The sequence below is a fragment of the Medicago sativa genome, chromosome 5 (genome assembly GCF_051527215.1).
Source record: "Medicago sativa cultivar Bolivia chromosome 5, Bolivia_mono, whole genome shotgun sequence".
Taxonomy (NCBI): Eukaryota; Viridiplantae; Streptophyta; class Magnoliopsida; order Fabales; family Fabaceae; genus Medicago; species Medicago sativa.
Genome location: NC_140753.1, coordinates 35,346,180 through 35,359,045, shown reverse-complemented (window position 1 = coordinate 35,359,045; position 12,866 = coordinate 35,346,180). Strand labels below are relative to the sequence as shown.

At 36.4% G+C, this 12,866-nt stretch overlaps 2 long non-coding RNA genes across 2 annotated transcripts; both read left to right on the top strand.

Moving 5' to 3' along the window:
• The first annotated feature begins 4,026 nt into the window (after window positions 1-4,026).
• LOC146922021 (uncharacterized) lies at window positions 4,027-6,317 on the top strand. Its single transcript, XR_015010821.1, has 2 exons — window positions 4,027-4,329; window positions 6,098-6,317. It is a non-coding gene; the product is annotated as an uncharacterized LOC146922021 (long non-coding RNA).
• A 3,773-nt stretch (window positions 6,318-10,090) lies between these two features.
• On the top strand, window positions 10,091-12,381 carry LOC146922020 (uncharacterized). Its single transcript, XR_015010820.1, has 2 exons — window positions 10,091-10,393; window positions 12,162-12,381. It is a non-coding gene; the product is annotated as an uncharacterized LOC146922020 (long non-coding RNA).
• Window positions 12,382-12,866: the final 485 nt, after the last annotated feature.

The following is a 12,866-nucleotide window of genomic DNA, read 5'->3' as shown; positions in this document are numbered from 1 at the left end:
TGTGTGTGTGTGTGTGTGTCTATATATATATATATATATATATATATTTTATTTAGTGCTTACTTTGTTCACTTAATTATGCACCTCCTTAGAGGTACACCCCCACTATATAAACACCACAAATGTGTGGGATCCATCCGATGTGGGACTTCCAGTTTTTTCAATTCACACTACACTAGTTCTACCCATTATGGGAATTTGTGTTTAGTCAATTACTCAATTTCCACAGATGCTCCTAAAAAATGGTTTCGAGAAATATTGTCAGACGTCTCCGTATAATTTTCTAGTAAACAAAGGTGTCGCCTACAACTTTAACCATTGCATAGCGGATACTATTTCGATTTAACAAGAGTTTCTATTACCTCATCCTTCTTTCGCGGCAGGATCATGATTTCTCAATCCTTATCATAGTATGCTCTATCACTTCATGTCTTGTTATTACCCATTGAATATAAGTCTTGGGATCTTCAGTCATGTAGGTCGGGTTACCATCACTCAGAGAGCTATATGTATTAGTCCCAGCCTACTGGAAGTATCTTGGATTTTCTCTCTATTTAGTCCTTTCGTCAAAGGATCCACTAAGTTTTCATTAGTATGTACAAAATTAACTCTAGCCGTTCCAATAGAGTTACTCTATCTAATCATGTTGTGTTTCCTATTTTTATGTTGTATCTTTCCATTATAATAACGATTCTTAATCTTTGCAATAGTCGTGGTACTATCACAATTAACTAACATAGATGGTAACAGTTTCTCCCATTAAGGGATCCCAGCTAGCAAGCATCTTAGCCAACTTGCTTCTTCACTAGCAGTAGCTAGTTCTATCATCTCAGATTCCTTTGTGGACTGAGCATGAATGGTTTGCTTCTTAGACTTCCAAGAAACAGCTTCTCCAGATATGCTAAATATAAAAAACAGCGGTCATTTTAGTCTCTAAAATTTATGAACAGACAAATATGTCCTTGAAAACATGTCGGTTTTAGTTTGTCCGTCGCATTTTTACATTAGAGGTACATGATGTACATTAAATGCATATAGAACATCTATATGTAGATCTATGCAACGCTATCATACAACTTACGTCAACAATATCTAAGCTCTTCTCAAGAAAAAAAATTAACAATATCTAAACTTAAATGCACTTTTCTAAATTTTGGAATTTTTTTTTGAATAAGTCTAAATTTTGGATTTTAATGTCTTTGTTTCAAAAATTTCTGGATTTTTTGCACACAACTTAGTTTGGGAATTATTTTTCTTACATATCATATTGATTAACATGTGGAATTACATTTTTTGGCATGTCATTGCATATTTTGAAAATAGAACAAACGGGACATTAAAAATAAACCCTAGACTTTATTTTAGGAAAAATTTCTAAACCGATTAAAATGGGGGGACTAACATCTCAAGTTTAGAAATACTGGAACTAAATCATGGTTAGGTTAAAATAGGGATCTCTATTGCACAATTTGTTTGGCATCAACGGCTACCTGTCGAGAGATGTTTCCATATACGACCGTGGAAGAACTTGAAAATGCATGACGATAATTTCTGTCTTGACCAATTTTTACCCCGGAGACTGGAGTCATTTTATGTTTTGTACTATCTTTGTTCTTTTTCAATTCTCTTTTCTTAGTTTTTTATTTATTGAGATGAGTTGTCATTTTAAAGTTGTTTCACATACTAAGGATACTATCTTTGTTTCACTTTTTTTATTCAAGTAATATACTTATAAGTCATTAAATTCCTCACAAAACTAATTAGTTTAAACGTTTATACTTTGTTATGGTAGTTTAAACGTTTGTACTTTGTTATGATAGCACTAGTTACTGCTAGTGAAGAAACAAGTTGAATAAGATGCTTGCTAGCTGAGATCCCTTTATGGGAGAAATTATTACCAGCTGTGTTAGTTCATTGTTATAGTACCGCGGTTATTGCAAAGATTAAGAATCGTTATTATAATGGAAAAAGACAACATATAAATCGGAAACACAGCACCATTAGAGAGAGTATCTCTAATGGAGCGGTTAGAGTTAATTTTGTACATACTAATGAAAACTTAGCGGATCCTTTGACGAAAGGATTAAATAGAGAGAAATTCCAAGATACATCCAGTAGGTTGGGACTAATACATATAGCTCATTAAGTGATGGTAACCTGACCTACATGACTGGAGATCCCAAGACTTAGGTTCAATGGGTAATAACAAGTCATGAAGTGATAGAATATACTACGATAAGGATTAATAAATCATTATCCTATAGCAAAAGAAGGATGAGGTAATAGAAACTCTTAATGAGATCTATACTATAGGATGAGTGGGGTACATAGTTACAGGAGTACCTTTGATAGACTCACCTATACGAATGTGGAACTGAGGTCGGTCCTTGGAATTTTGAGGCAGAATTCCTAGACTCGCCTATAAGATTGAGTATCTTTAACACAAATTGGTTTCATAATAGATTGCGACCAATATGATAATCAATCTAAATTTTTATTCCAATCACATGTTAACATTTTTATTTACTTTGTATTAATAAGTTGATGAATTATTGTTATTAATTTATTAATATATCATATGAATTTATTTATCATGACCCCAGCATCCCCATGATTTATTTTGAAAAATTCCATGAGTGACATAAGCAATAATGTTTGATGAACCAAAATTTCTGGAAAATGAAAAAAAAATCCCGAGTTACCGAGTAAATTTGGAGCACATCTTTTATAACAAACTAGCGGTAGGAAGGGCACTACCATGGCCGTCTAACCTCTCTTTTTACTACGCTAACTTGTGTGTATATTTTAAGGGATAAATTTGACCCACATTTTGAAAAAAAAACAGAAAAAAATAAAACAAAAATTGGTCTTTTTTTTTTGTCGATGACTTGGCCCCGGAACCAGAATATGTCTTCACTCATTTTTAAATATGCTCAAAGAACAAAACAAATTTGACAAATTTTTTCTAAAAGACCTCAAACTCTATTTTTATTGTTCCAATTTGTTCCTTTCAAAATTAATAATAAATTAAGTGGAAATTTGTCGAGAATAAATTATGGATTTAATATGTTTTTAATCCCTCCTTGAAATTTTTTATTCACTTTTAGTCCCTATTGGATTTGTATAGGGACTATTTTGGAGGACTAAAACTATCCAATTTTTGTAAAATGTTTTCAAAATAGAGACTATTTTTACAAACTAAAAAATTTTGGGGGACTAAAATTACCAATAAAATTTCGTAGGGACTAACCTTAAAAACTCATGATTTTGTAGGGATTAAAAACTTATTTAACCCTTAAATTATTCAAAAAATAAATATTGATATATATTTTATTATTTTGAAATTTTAAATAAAATAATTAATTTTTTTGACAAGAATAAAATAATTAATTTAGTAATTAGAAAGTTTTTTCATAGTTGCCAAATTTTGTTACAATATTTTGCAACACATCCTGATATATTTTGGTATCCAATCTAATAATTTCGTACGTGATTAGACATATATTTTGGCACTCAATAGTATATTTTTGTACTCAATATGAAATATTTGGGACTGAATTTGAGATATATTTGTACTAGATCTAATATGTGAATTACTTGTTCCCAAAGCTTCTCATATATTAGTTGTAAAAGGTATTCTTAAACTTCGAATCTTTTTCTTCTCTCTCCTTCTTTGACTTGTGTTGACGAGACATTCTTCCCTTCATCTCCTTTTTTTTTTTTTGGTCCATGAAATTAACCCTTTTCTTCTTTCCCCCTTTTTAACTTCTCTTGAAGAAGTTTTCTTCCCTTCATCTCATTTTTTTTCCCTTCGAAATTAAGAGTGTTCTGAAGACTGTATATGTAATATCCCGCTCGTTAGCTAATGGAAATTTCATCTGCTAAATGTATCAGAGGACTAAGATTCATAGAAAGTGATCATGATGAATAAAGTTAAGTACGACGAAAGATATTAATGAGTAATATCAGTCAAGCATGAGTTATGTATCAGAGTCAGGCAAACACGGCTGAGACGAAGGGCATTTAAGTAAACTCGCGCAAGGGAGTATATAAGTGTTTTTGGGGCCAAAATATTCATTTTTCCCATTTCACTTCTCTCTCTAGGTTTTGGAAAACCTTTCCCTCCTCCTTCTCTCTAGAATTTCGCCCTCCTTCCTTCTCCAATCCATCCAAACTTCTTCCAAATCATGATCATGCATGGATTAAGGCAGCTTAGCAAGCAAGAAACACACAAGGGAAAGGATTGAGGCATGGTTTGGTCAAAAGGGCTAAGGATCAAAAGCTAGGGTTTGATGCTAGATGCTTGAGAAATTGCAAGGAACATGTTAGGTGAGTTCCATAGATAGTTTACCTTCACTTGGTTGTGTAAATTCATGCTAGAAAGTAGTGAATTATGTTTATGAGAGGTTTAGAACCTTAATGTACTTTTGATAAATTCTTGTTGGTTACTTGTTAGTTTGCCATGAAAGATGTTTAGAAATGTATATATATGTTGCTGGATGTTTTGGTGCATTGCAGGAACCCTTAGGATGAGTTTTGGGTCAAAAACTGGAAATTTTGTACCTCAGACCCGAAGAACTACGCTATTAGCGAAATCTACGCTAATAGCGAAATTCTTCAGGATGAACCACGCTATTAGCGAAATCTACGCTAATAGCGAAATTGACAGGATGAGCCACGCCCCAGCTGAGCTATTAGCGCAGCTCTCTGGACTTGGCCAACTTGCTTTGGCCTGTTGGCCCAGTTCAGGGACCGTGGTGCATTCCGAAGCTTTTCTTTCAACGTTTTATAACTTTATAACTCCAAAACAACATCTAGGAAATGCACATAACATCAAATGATTCTTGAAATGAAAATCATGGCAATCTTAACAAGTATGACAAGAGTGAATCAAGAGAGAATAAGCCGATATTACTCGGGTAATGATGAATCAAGTAAGGGCATGAACGTAGAGCCTTGACATAGCTTGTCAAGAACTAGAATAGTTAGTAAGGAATAGAATGCTAGGCATGAGTAGTATGCTTGATTAGATACGAAGTGGTATAGAGTATTCTCTTCGTATAGAAACTAGGGAGCCATACGAGTATGGCAAGACGTGAATTGATTAGACATCTCTTCACATAGCAAGCTAAGCAAGCATATAGTTTACCTCTAGTCGGATCGTATAGGCATCCGAGGTAAAAGAAATATAGTGTATAGATTTAGTACTCATGCATTTATAGACCAAGACATTAAGTTAAAGGTGCCATGTCTCTTGAGACCACTTTAGGTTGGCTCAAGGGGTTTCCATTAGGTGGAACGGGGTTAGCCGTAAGGAACCCACATGTCACTTAGTAAGTAAGAGGTAGTGGTCGTGTCTCTTGTGTCCACACTAGGTTGGTGCAAGGGGTTTCCATTAGGTGAAACGGGGTTAACCGTAAGGATCCCGCACGTCACTGCAGGAGTGCCGTTGGTTATACCTTAGATAGGTTTCCATCGGATAGATAGGGATTGCGCTCGGGGTTACTCCACTCGGGGCTTTCCATAAAATGAACTCAGATAATGTTGAATGTTAAACGCTAACTTCTTGAATGAATCTGACTGTGCATATTTATTAGATATATTTATGTTATGTCATAGAGCCTTGACGTAGATCGTCAAGAATAGTAGAACATAGACGTAGATCGTCAAAACTAGTATGATAGCAAGATAAGATACGTTGTTAGAAACATCGTATTATGCATTAGAGCAAATAGAGAAAGATATGCCGATGACGGTCTTAGGTTTCCCCTAACCGTCCGGTTTAGAATTGTGTCATGATTATAGTATGTTTAGGCCTTGATACGTAGAGCGTATTCTAGGCATTGCGGTTCTAGATTTCCCTTGACCGCCATGACACGTATAGGAAGAGAAGCTTATAACAAGGTAAGATAAGACTATGACGGCCCTAGTATGCACGACCGTCTAAGTATGCAAATCCCCACACACGTATAATCAACCGGCAGGTTGTATTTTAGACACGTGGTGACCGTAGGTTTCCCCTGAGGTTGCCTATAGCCTAGGATTTAGGGGAACTCACTGAGACATTATGTCTCATCCCAATCCTTATTTGTTTCAGATAAACAGGTTGGTTTAGCAAGCTAGTAGACGAATGGATGATGCGTCAAGTGTTCGTTCGTACCCGCTGCATGATGAGATGGTTATGCAAGGATGCATTGATTATACTTTAGAAAAGTTGAGTTGTATCATTATGTATGAACACATTTGATTGTATTTATATTCATTCGTAGCTGTATTGTTGTAAATTTTTAATGTATCCAATACTAAATTTAACGCACGTGCTAGACATTCTAGATACGTCTAGTATGGGTGTTACATTTGGTATCAGAGCAGGTCGATTCAGATCGTGCCTTGGGTCATTAAATTACAACAAAGGTAGTGGGACCATTGGGTTCCGGGTAGATGTTCTAGTTGTTGTTGTTAGTTGAGCCTGATCAACTCAATTTAGCATTCGACGATTAGAATGGATGCCTGAGAGCTGAATAGGACCCTGGAGGAATGAAGTATGTGATGAAGATGCACCGGAAAGTGTGGACTCAGAAGTAAGAGCTCGGAATGAGTACTAGTAAGAAGTTAATCGTGCCAGTAGGTGGCCGATGAACTAAGCAAGTAGAAGTATGAATTCTCCGGGAATGTAAGGCAATGTTGAGAAGGGTCGTTCCGATAGTGTTGGGTAAGTTGTTAATAATACTTCGTATACCCGTAAGTGAAGAGTACAGAAATATCTTAGCAGGACCTGCAGCTTCAGTAGGGGTCGTAGTTAGAATGGAATTGTATTCCGGAAAGTAAGCACGAGGCTACAAGATAGAGAGTAGTCGACGTATGTTGACGGAATTAGTGGACTCTCAGGATTAGCGTTATGTTATTGAGATTATGGACTTGAATGTTCGAAGTGAACAAGCTTCTAGTGTTCGGGAAGCTACGTTAGGCGGTAACGCAGAGAGTAAGCTACTCGTAGTAGAAAAGGATTCAGTGAAAGTTTTATGTTATCAGGAATGAAGCATTAGTTTCTAAAGTGCCGAGAATTGTATCGAATTAGGTTGATGCTTGCCATGCATATGTAGTGGAATATATTTTAGATGTTGGGAATGACTGATGTGCATTGATTTACTTGAGAAATAAAAAAAAATATTTATGCAAAGTATGTTTTGAAAAATTGAGCTGAAGAAACTCATCAATAGAGAACCCGGAGCGAAATTTTCAGTTCGTCTCTAGGGAATGCAGTGACTATTGGAGAGTTGTCTTCACCATCTTTTATGCGATGAGAAATTGTTTTTTTTATATTGAGTGACGAATGCATATCACCCCCCTAAAGTTTTCAAAAAGGGAAAAAAGCATGGGCAACCATCAACGAAGATCGATTCGGTTTAACGTGACTTTGGAAGTTAATGTGTCAAGAAATGAGAATGAGTTTGGATCAAGAGTTTAGAGGCACCAGTATCTAGAATGGAAGTCACAGATGTGAAGGCATGAAGTAAGGGGTTAAAGTGGTGCAAAGTCATACGAAATCACAAGGATGTTGGATTTCGCGAAGTTATGAGTACCCCTCGAATCTATGTTTTGCTTGATGAACTTGCGAAGGCTCGTTAGGATGCTAAGTTGTAAAGTTTACATGATTTTAGAAAGACATACGCATATGGGTGATTGAAGTTGACATTTTTGAAATTCAAAATGAAATTTTGTAGGTACCGGTTTGTTACGACTCGCATAGTTTGGGCTAAACTCACTAGGACTAAGATTTGATGACACATACGTGTTATCAACTCGTCCTGGGATTTTAGAGTAACAACTGGGACCTAGATTCAGTATATGTTTTATATATAGTTGTAAATCATCAACGTCAATGACCCGTGTGCTAATTTACGAAATTTTCTTAGAAAGAAAAATTAACGAGCAAGCACAGGAAGGATTAAGCAAAACATAGTATGCAAGATACGAAGCTACAATGTTAGATGCATAAGAAAGTATGTCCGAGTGCAAGATGAGTTTACCATGGGACGTTGTAAGAGCGTTTCATGGAATAGTAGTTATGTAATTGCAAAGATGTGCTCCTTGAGTTAAGTAAGACATTGATATGTCCAGGGGTAAGTTTCCTTGTGATTCAATCTTACCAGCAAAGAGTAGAACGATTGCAGAGTAGCATGCAACATAGAAGTATCGAGCAGAGTTCAGGCAGATATTAATGTAATAATAGAAGAAGAATAAAGTCCCTCGTCTCAACGGATCAGAGTATTGGTTGAAGCCAACCGGTGGGAATCAGAGTAGCGCAACGAAAGTTAATTACTTAAGTTGCGAACAGTAGCCATGGAACATGGAATTTTGTAGTAAGAATCTTTGTGAAAAATGTTCGAGATAGAAATACCATTTCAGTGAGAAATATTATGTGGAAAGCGAGGAGTTCTAGTTATGTTAAGTAAGTATAGATGCTTATGCAGCCAGTAATGATTAAAATGAAAGTTTAAAGGAAGTATCTTCACTCAGGTAAGATGCGAAAGACTAGAGTTAACACAGAGGAATTAATCGGGTTGCCTTTATGGTGATGTCGAATGCGTAGAAGAGTTGTTGGTTAGTCAGAAAGAATATGTAATGTGATAAAAGGATACGATTCATGAGATATGCACAGAGAAGCACATATCATTTTATACCATACTTGTTAAATGATAACGATACTTTCTAGAATGGCGTCAAGCCATGATTTTATAACTTTTAAAGTTAAGATAGGTATTAAGGAACTTGGGAACGATATTTATTTTAAAAATATGAAACTTCACATTGTTGAAACTTATGAGATACGCCCTAAGCGAGTAAGCTCACTTAAGACGTACAGACTTCAGGACTAACTTGTTAGAGACAAGTGTGAAGGAGAGTCATAAAACCTTTTCAGATATAGAGACTCGTCCTATGGTTCTGCAGTACTAGTATAGACTTGATTTTAAAATGATATTTTCTAGTCATGTGTCAATTCGTTCCAAGAACCTATGTACCAAAGTTTAGAAACTCTTAGAAACAAAAGCTAGAATGAGTATCGTTATTAACTAACAAGCAGTGGCGTTAGAAAGTATGCAGAAACTATAGAGGGTAAAGTTTTATGAATGACAATGCCCATGTGATACTAATGTCATACGGGATGCACAGATTTGTGCTTGGAGTGTTCAATGCAAGTGCAAATGGACTTAGTAGAAAGTTTCAAGAGCATGTGAACCGCCAGACAGGTTAATAGATTGTCAGATGAATCAGTGTAGTTGATTTCACTTCTTCATGCCAAGCTAGAACAAGTTACCCATGAATTGCAGTACAAGGAGGTTATGAAAGATAGAAAGATTTCTTAAGACTCCGAAAAGAGATGATAGATTTTCCGAATCATCAAGATGAGTAACAAAGTAAGAGGCAAAAGTCACAAAGTGCGGCAAGAAAGATTATGTATGCATGATAAGATGTATACATGGAAGATGTGTTAGATACACGTAAGCACTGCAGGGCAAACCTGGATATCAGTAGAACTCCAGTTTAAAGGCAAATCCTGAGTGATTCAGATATAGAAAAGTTACGTAGATGTAGAGTTCATGCTACACAGAGAAGGAATAGATCTGAGACAAGCAATTCGCATAACATCAGTTAGTTTTAATCACTATGTTCTCAGATAGTTCTGTGATTTGAGGTAGATATTAAGATAGAAGAGATCGTATTCGTCATGCGGATTAAGAAGAGGAAGAATTACATGCTTTGTTGAGAAAAGTATTCTTCAACTCCCTAGAGTGGTTTAATCAGATATTGTATAGCAGAAACCAAAGGAAGCAGACTTTTGCTGCAATGATTGGTAGATGATTCTAAATTTCGAGGACGAAATTTTTTTTAAGGGGGGTAGAGTGTAATATCCCGCTCGTTAGCTAATGGAAATTTCATCTGCTAAATGTATCAGAGGACTAAGATTCATAGAAAGTGATCATGATGAATAAAGTTAAGTACGACGAAAGATATTAATGAGTAATATCAGTCAAGCATGAGTTATGTATCAGAGTCAGGCAAACACGGCTGAGACGAAGGGCATTTAAGTAAACTCGCGCAAGGGAGTATATAAGTGTTTTTGGGGCCAAAATATTCATTTTTCCCATTTCACTTCTCTCTCTAGGTTTTGGAAAACCTTTCCCTCCTCCTTCTCTCTAGAATTTCGCCCTCCTTCCTTCTCCAATCCATCCAAACTTCTTCCAAATCATGATCATGCATGGATTAAGGCAGCTTAGCAAGCAAGAAACACACAAGGGAAAGGATTGAGGCATGGTTTGGTCAAAAGGGCTAAGGATCAAAAGCTAGGGTTTGATGCTAGATGCTTGAGAAATTGCAAGGAACATGTTAGGTGAGTTCCATAGATAGTTTACCTTCACTTGGTTGTGTAAATTCATGCTAGAAAGTAGTGAATTATGTTTATGAGAGGTTTAGAACCTTAATGTACTTTTGATAAATTCTTGTTGATTACTTGTTAGTTTGCCATGAAAGATGTTTAGAAATGTATATATATGTTGCTGGATGTTTTGGTGCATTGCAGGAACCCTTAGGATGAGTTTTGGGTCAAAAACTGGAAATTTTGTACCTCAGACCCGAAGAACTACGCTATTAGCGAAATCTACGCTAATAGCGAAATTCTTCAGGATGAACCACGCTATTAGCGAAATCTACGCTAATAGCGAAATTGACAGGATGAGCCACGCCCCAGCTAAGCTATTAGCGCAGCTCTCTGGACTTGGCCAACTTGCTTTGGCCTGTTGGCCCAGTTCAGGGACCGTGGTGCATTCCGAAGCTTTTCTTTCAACGTTTTATAACTTTATAACTCCAAAACAACATCTAGGAAATGCACATAACATCAAATGATTCTTGAAATGAAAATCATGGCAATCTTAACAAGTATGGCAAGAGTGAATCAAGAGAGAATAAGCCGATATTACTCGGGTAATGATGAATCAAGTAAGGGCATGAACGTAGAGCCTTGACATAGCTTGTCAAGAACTAGAATAGTTAGTAAGGAATAGAATGCTAGGCATGAGTAGTATGCTTGATTAGATACGAAGTGGTATAGAGTATTCTCTTCGTATAGAAACTAGGGAGCCATACGAGTATGGCAAGACGTGAATTGATTAGACATCTCTTCACATAGCAAGCTAAGCAAGCATATAGTTTACCTCTAGTCGGATCGTATAGGCATCCGAGGTAAAAGAAATATAGTGTATAGATTTAGTACTCATGCATTTATAGACCAAGACATTAAGTTAAAGGTGCCATGTCTCTTGAGACCACTTTAGGTTGGCTCAAGGGGTTTCCATTAGGTGGAACGGGGTTAGCCGTAAGGAACCCGCATGTCACTTAGTAAGTAAGAGGTAGTGGTCGTGTCTCTTGTGTCCACACTAGGTTGGTGCAAGGGGTTTCCATTAGGTGAAACGGGGTTAGCCGTAAGGATCCCGCACGTCACTGCAGGAGTGCCGTTGGTTATACCTTAGATAGGTTTCCATCGGATAGATAGGGATTGCGCTCGGGGTTACTCCACTCGGGGCTTTCCATAAAATGAACTCAGATAATGTTGAATGTTAAACGCTAACTTCTTGAATGAATCTGACTGTGCATATTTATTAGATATATTTATGTTATGTCATAGAGCCTTGACGTAGATCGTCAAGAATAGTAGAACATAGACGTAGATCGTCAAAACTAGTATGATAGCAAGATAAGATACGTTGTTAGAAACATCGTATTATGCATTAGAGCAAATAGAGAAAGATATGCCGATGACGGTCTTAGGTTTCCCCTAACCGTCCGGTTTAGAATTGTGTCATGATTATAGTATGTTTAGGCCTTGATACGTAGAGCGTATTCTAGGCATTGCGGTTCTAGATTTCCCTTGACCGCCATGACACGTATAGGAAGAGAAGCTTATAACAAGGTAAGATAAGACTATGACGGCCCTAGTATGCACGACCGTCTAAGTATGCAAATCCCCACACACGTATAATCAACCGGCAGGTTGTATTTTAGACACGTGGTGACCGTAGGTTTCCCCTGAGGTTGCCTATAGCCTAGGATTTAGGGGAACTCACTGAGACATTATGTCTCATCCCAATCCTTATTTGTTTAAGATAAACAGGTTGGTTTAGCAAGCTAGTAGACGAATGGATGATGCGTCAAGTGTTCGTTCGTACCCGCTGCATGATGAGATGGTTATGCAAGGATGCATTGATTATACTTTAGAAAAGTTGAGTTGTATCATTATGTATGAACACATTTGATTGTATTTATATTCATTCGTAGCTGTATTGTTGTAAATTTTTAATGTATCCAATACTAAATTTAACGCACGTGCTAGACATTCTAGATACGTCTAGTATGGGTGTTATAGTATACCTTATAGATATAATGTCTCTTACAAAAACTTATATGAAAAATTACTGAATGTAAGAAGAGAAATCTTAAAAGCAATACTAGATTCAGTAATATCTTAACTTGGTGTAAGATTGAGTACCTTTAACACAAATTGGTTTCATAATAGATTGCGACCAATATGATAATCAATCTAAATTTTTATTAAAATCCATATTGTATGGTAGTATGTGAGACGAGGGCAATAATGTCAAAACACATCAAATGTTCCCATCAAAGTTTGCAACAACTCTTTCTATTCAAAATTTGACGGGTTTTGACATTATTGCCCTTATCTCACCTACTTTCATGCAATATGGTCCCTTTGTTTTCATTGTTCATGAACCTACATATCATATTCCTCGGACCTGCATAATATTTAATTTATTATTAACTTGAAATGACACTTACACCCTTTCCTTCTC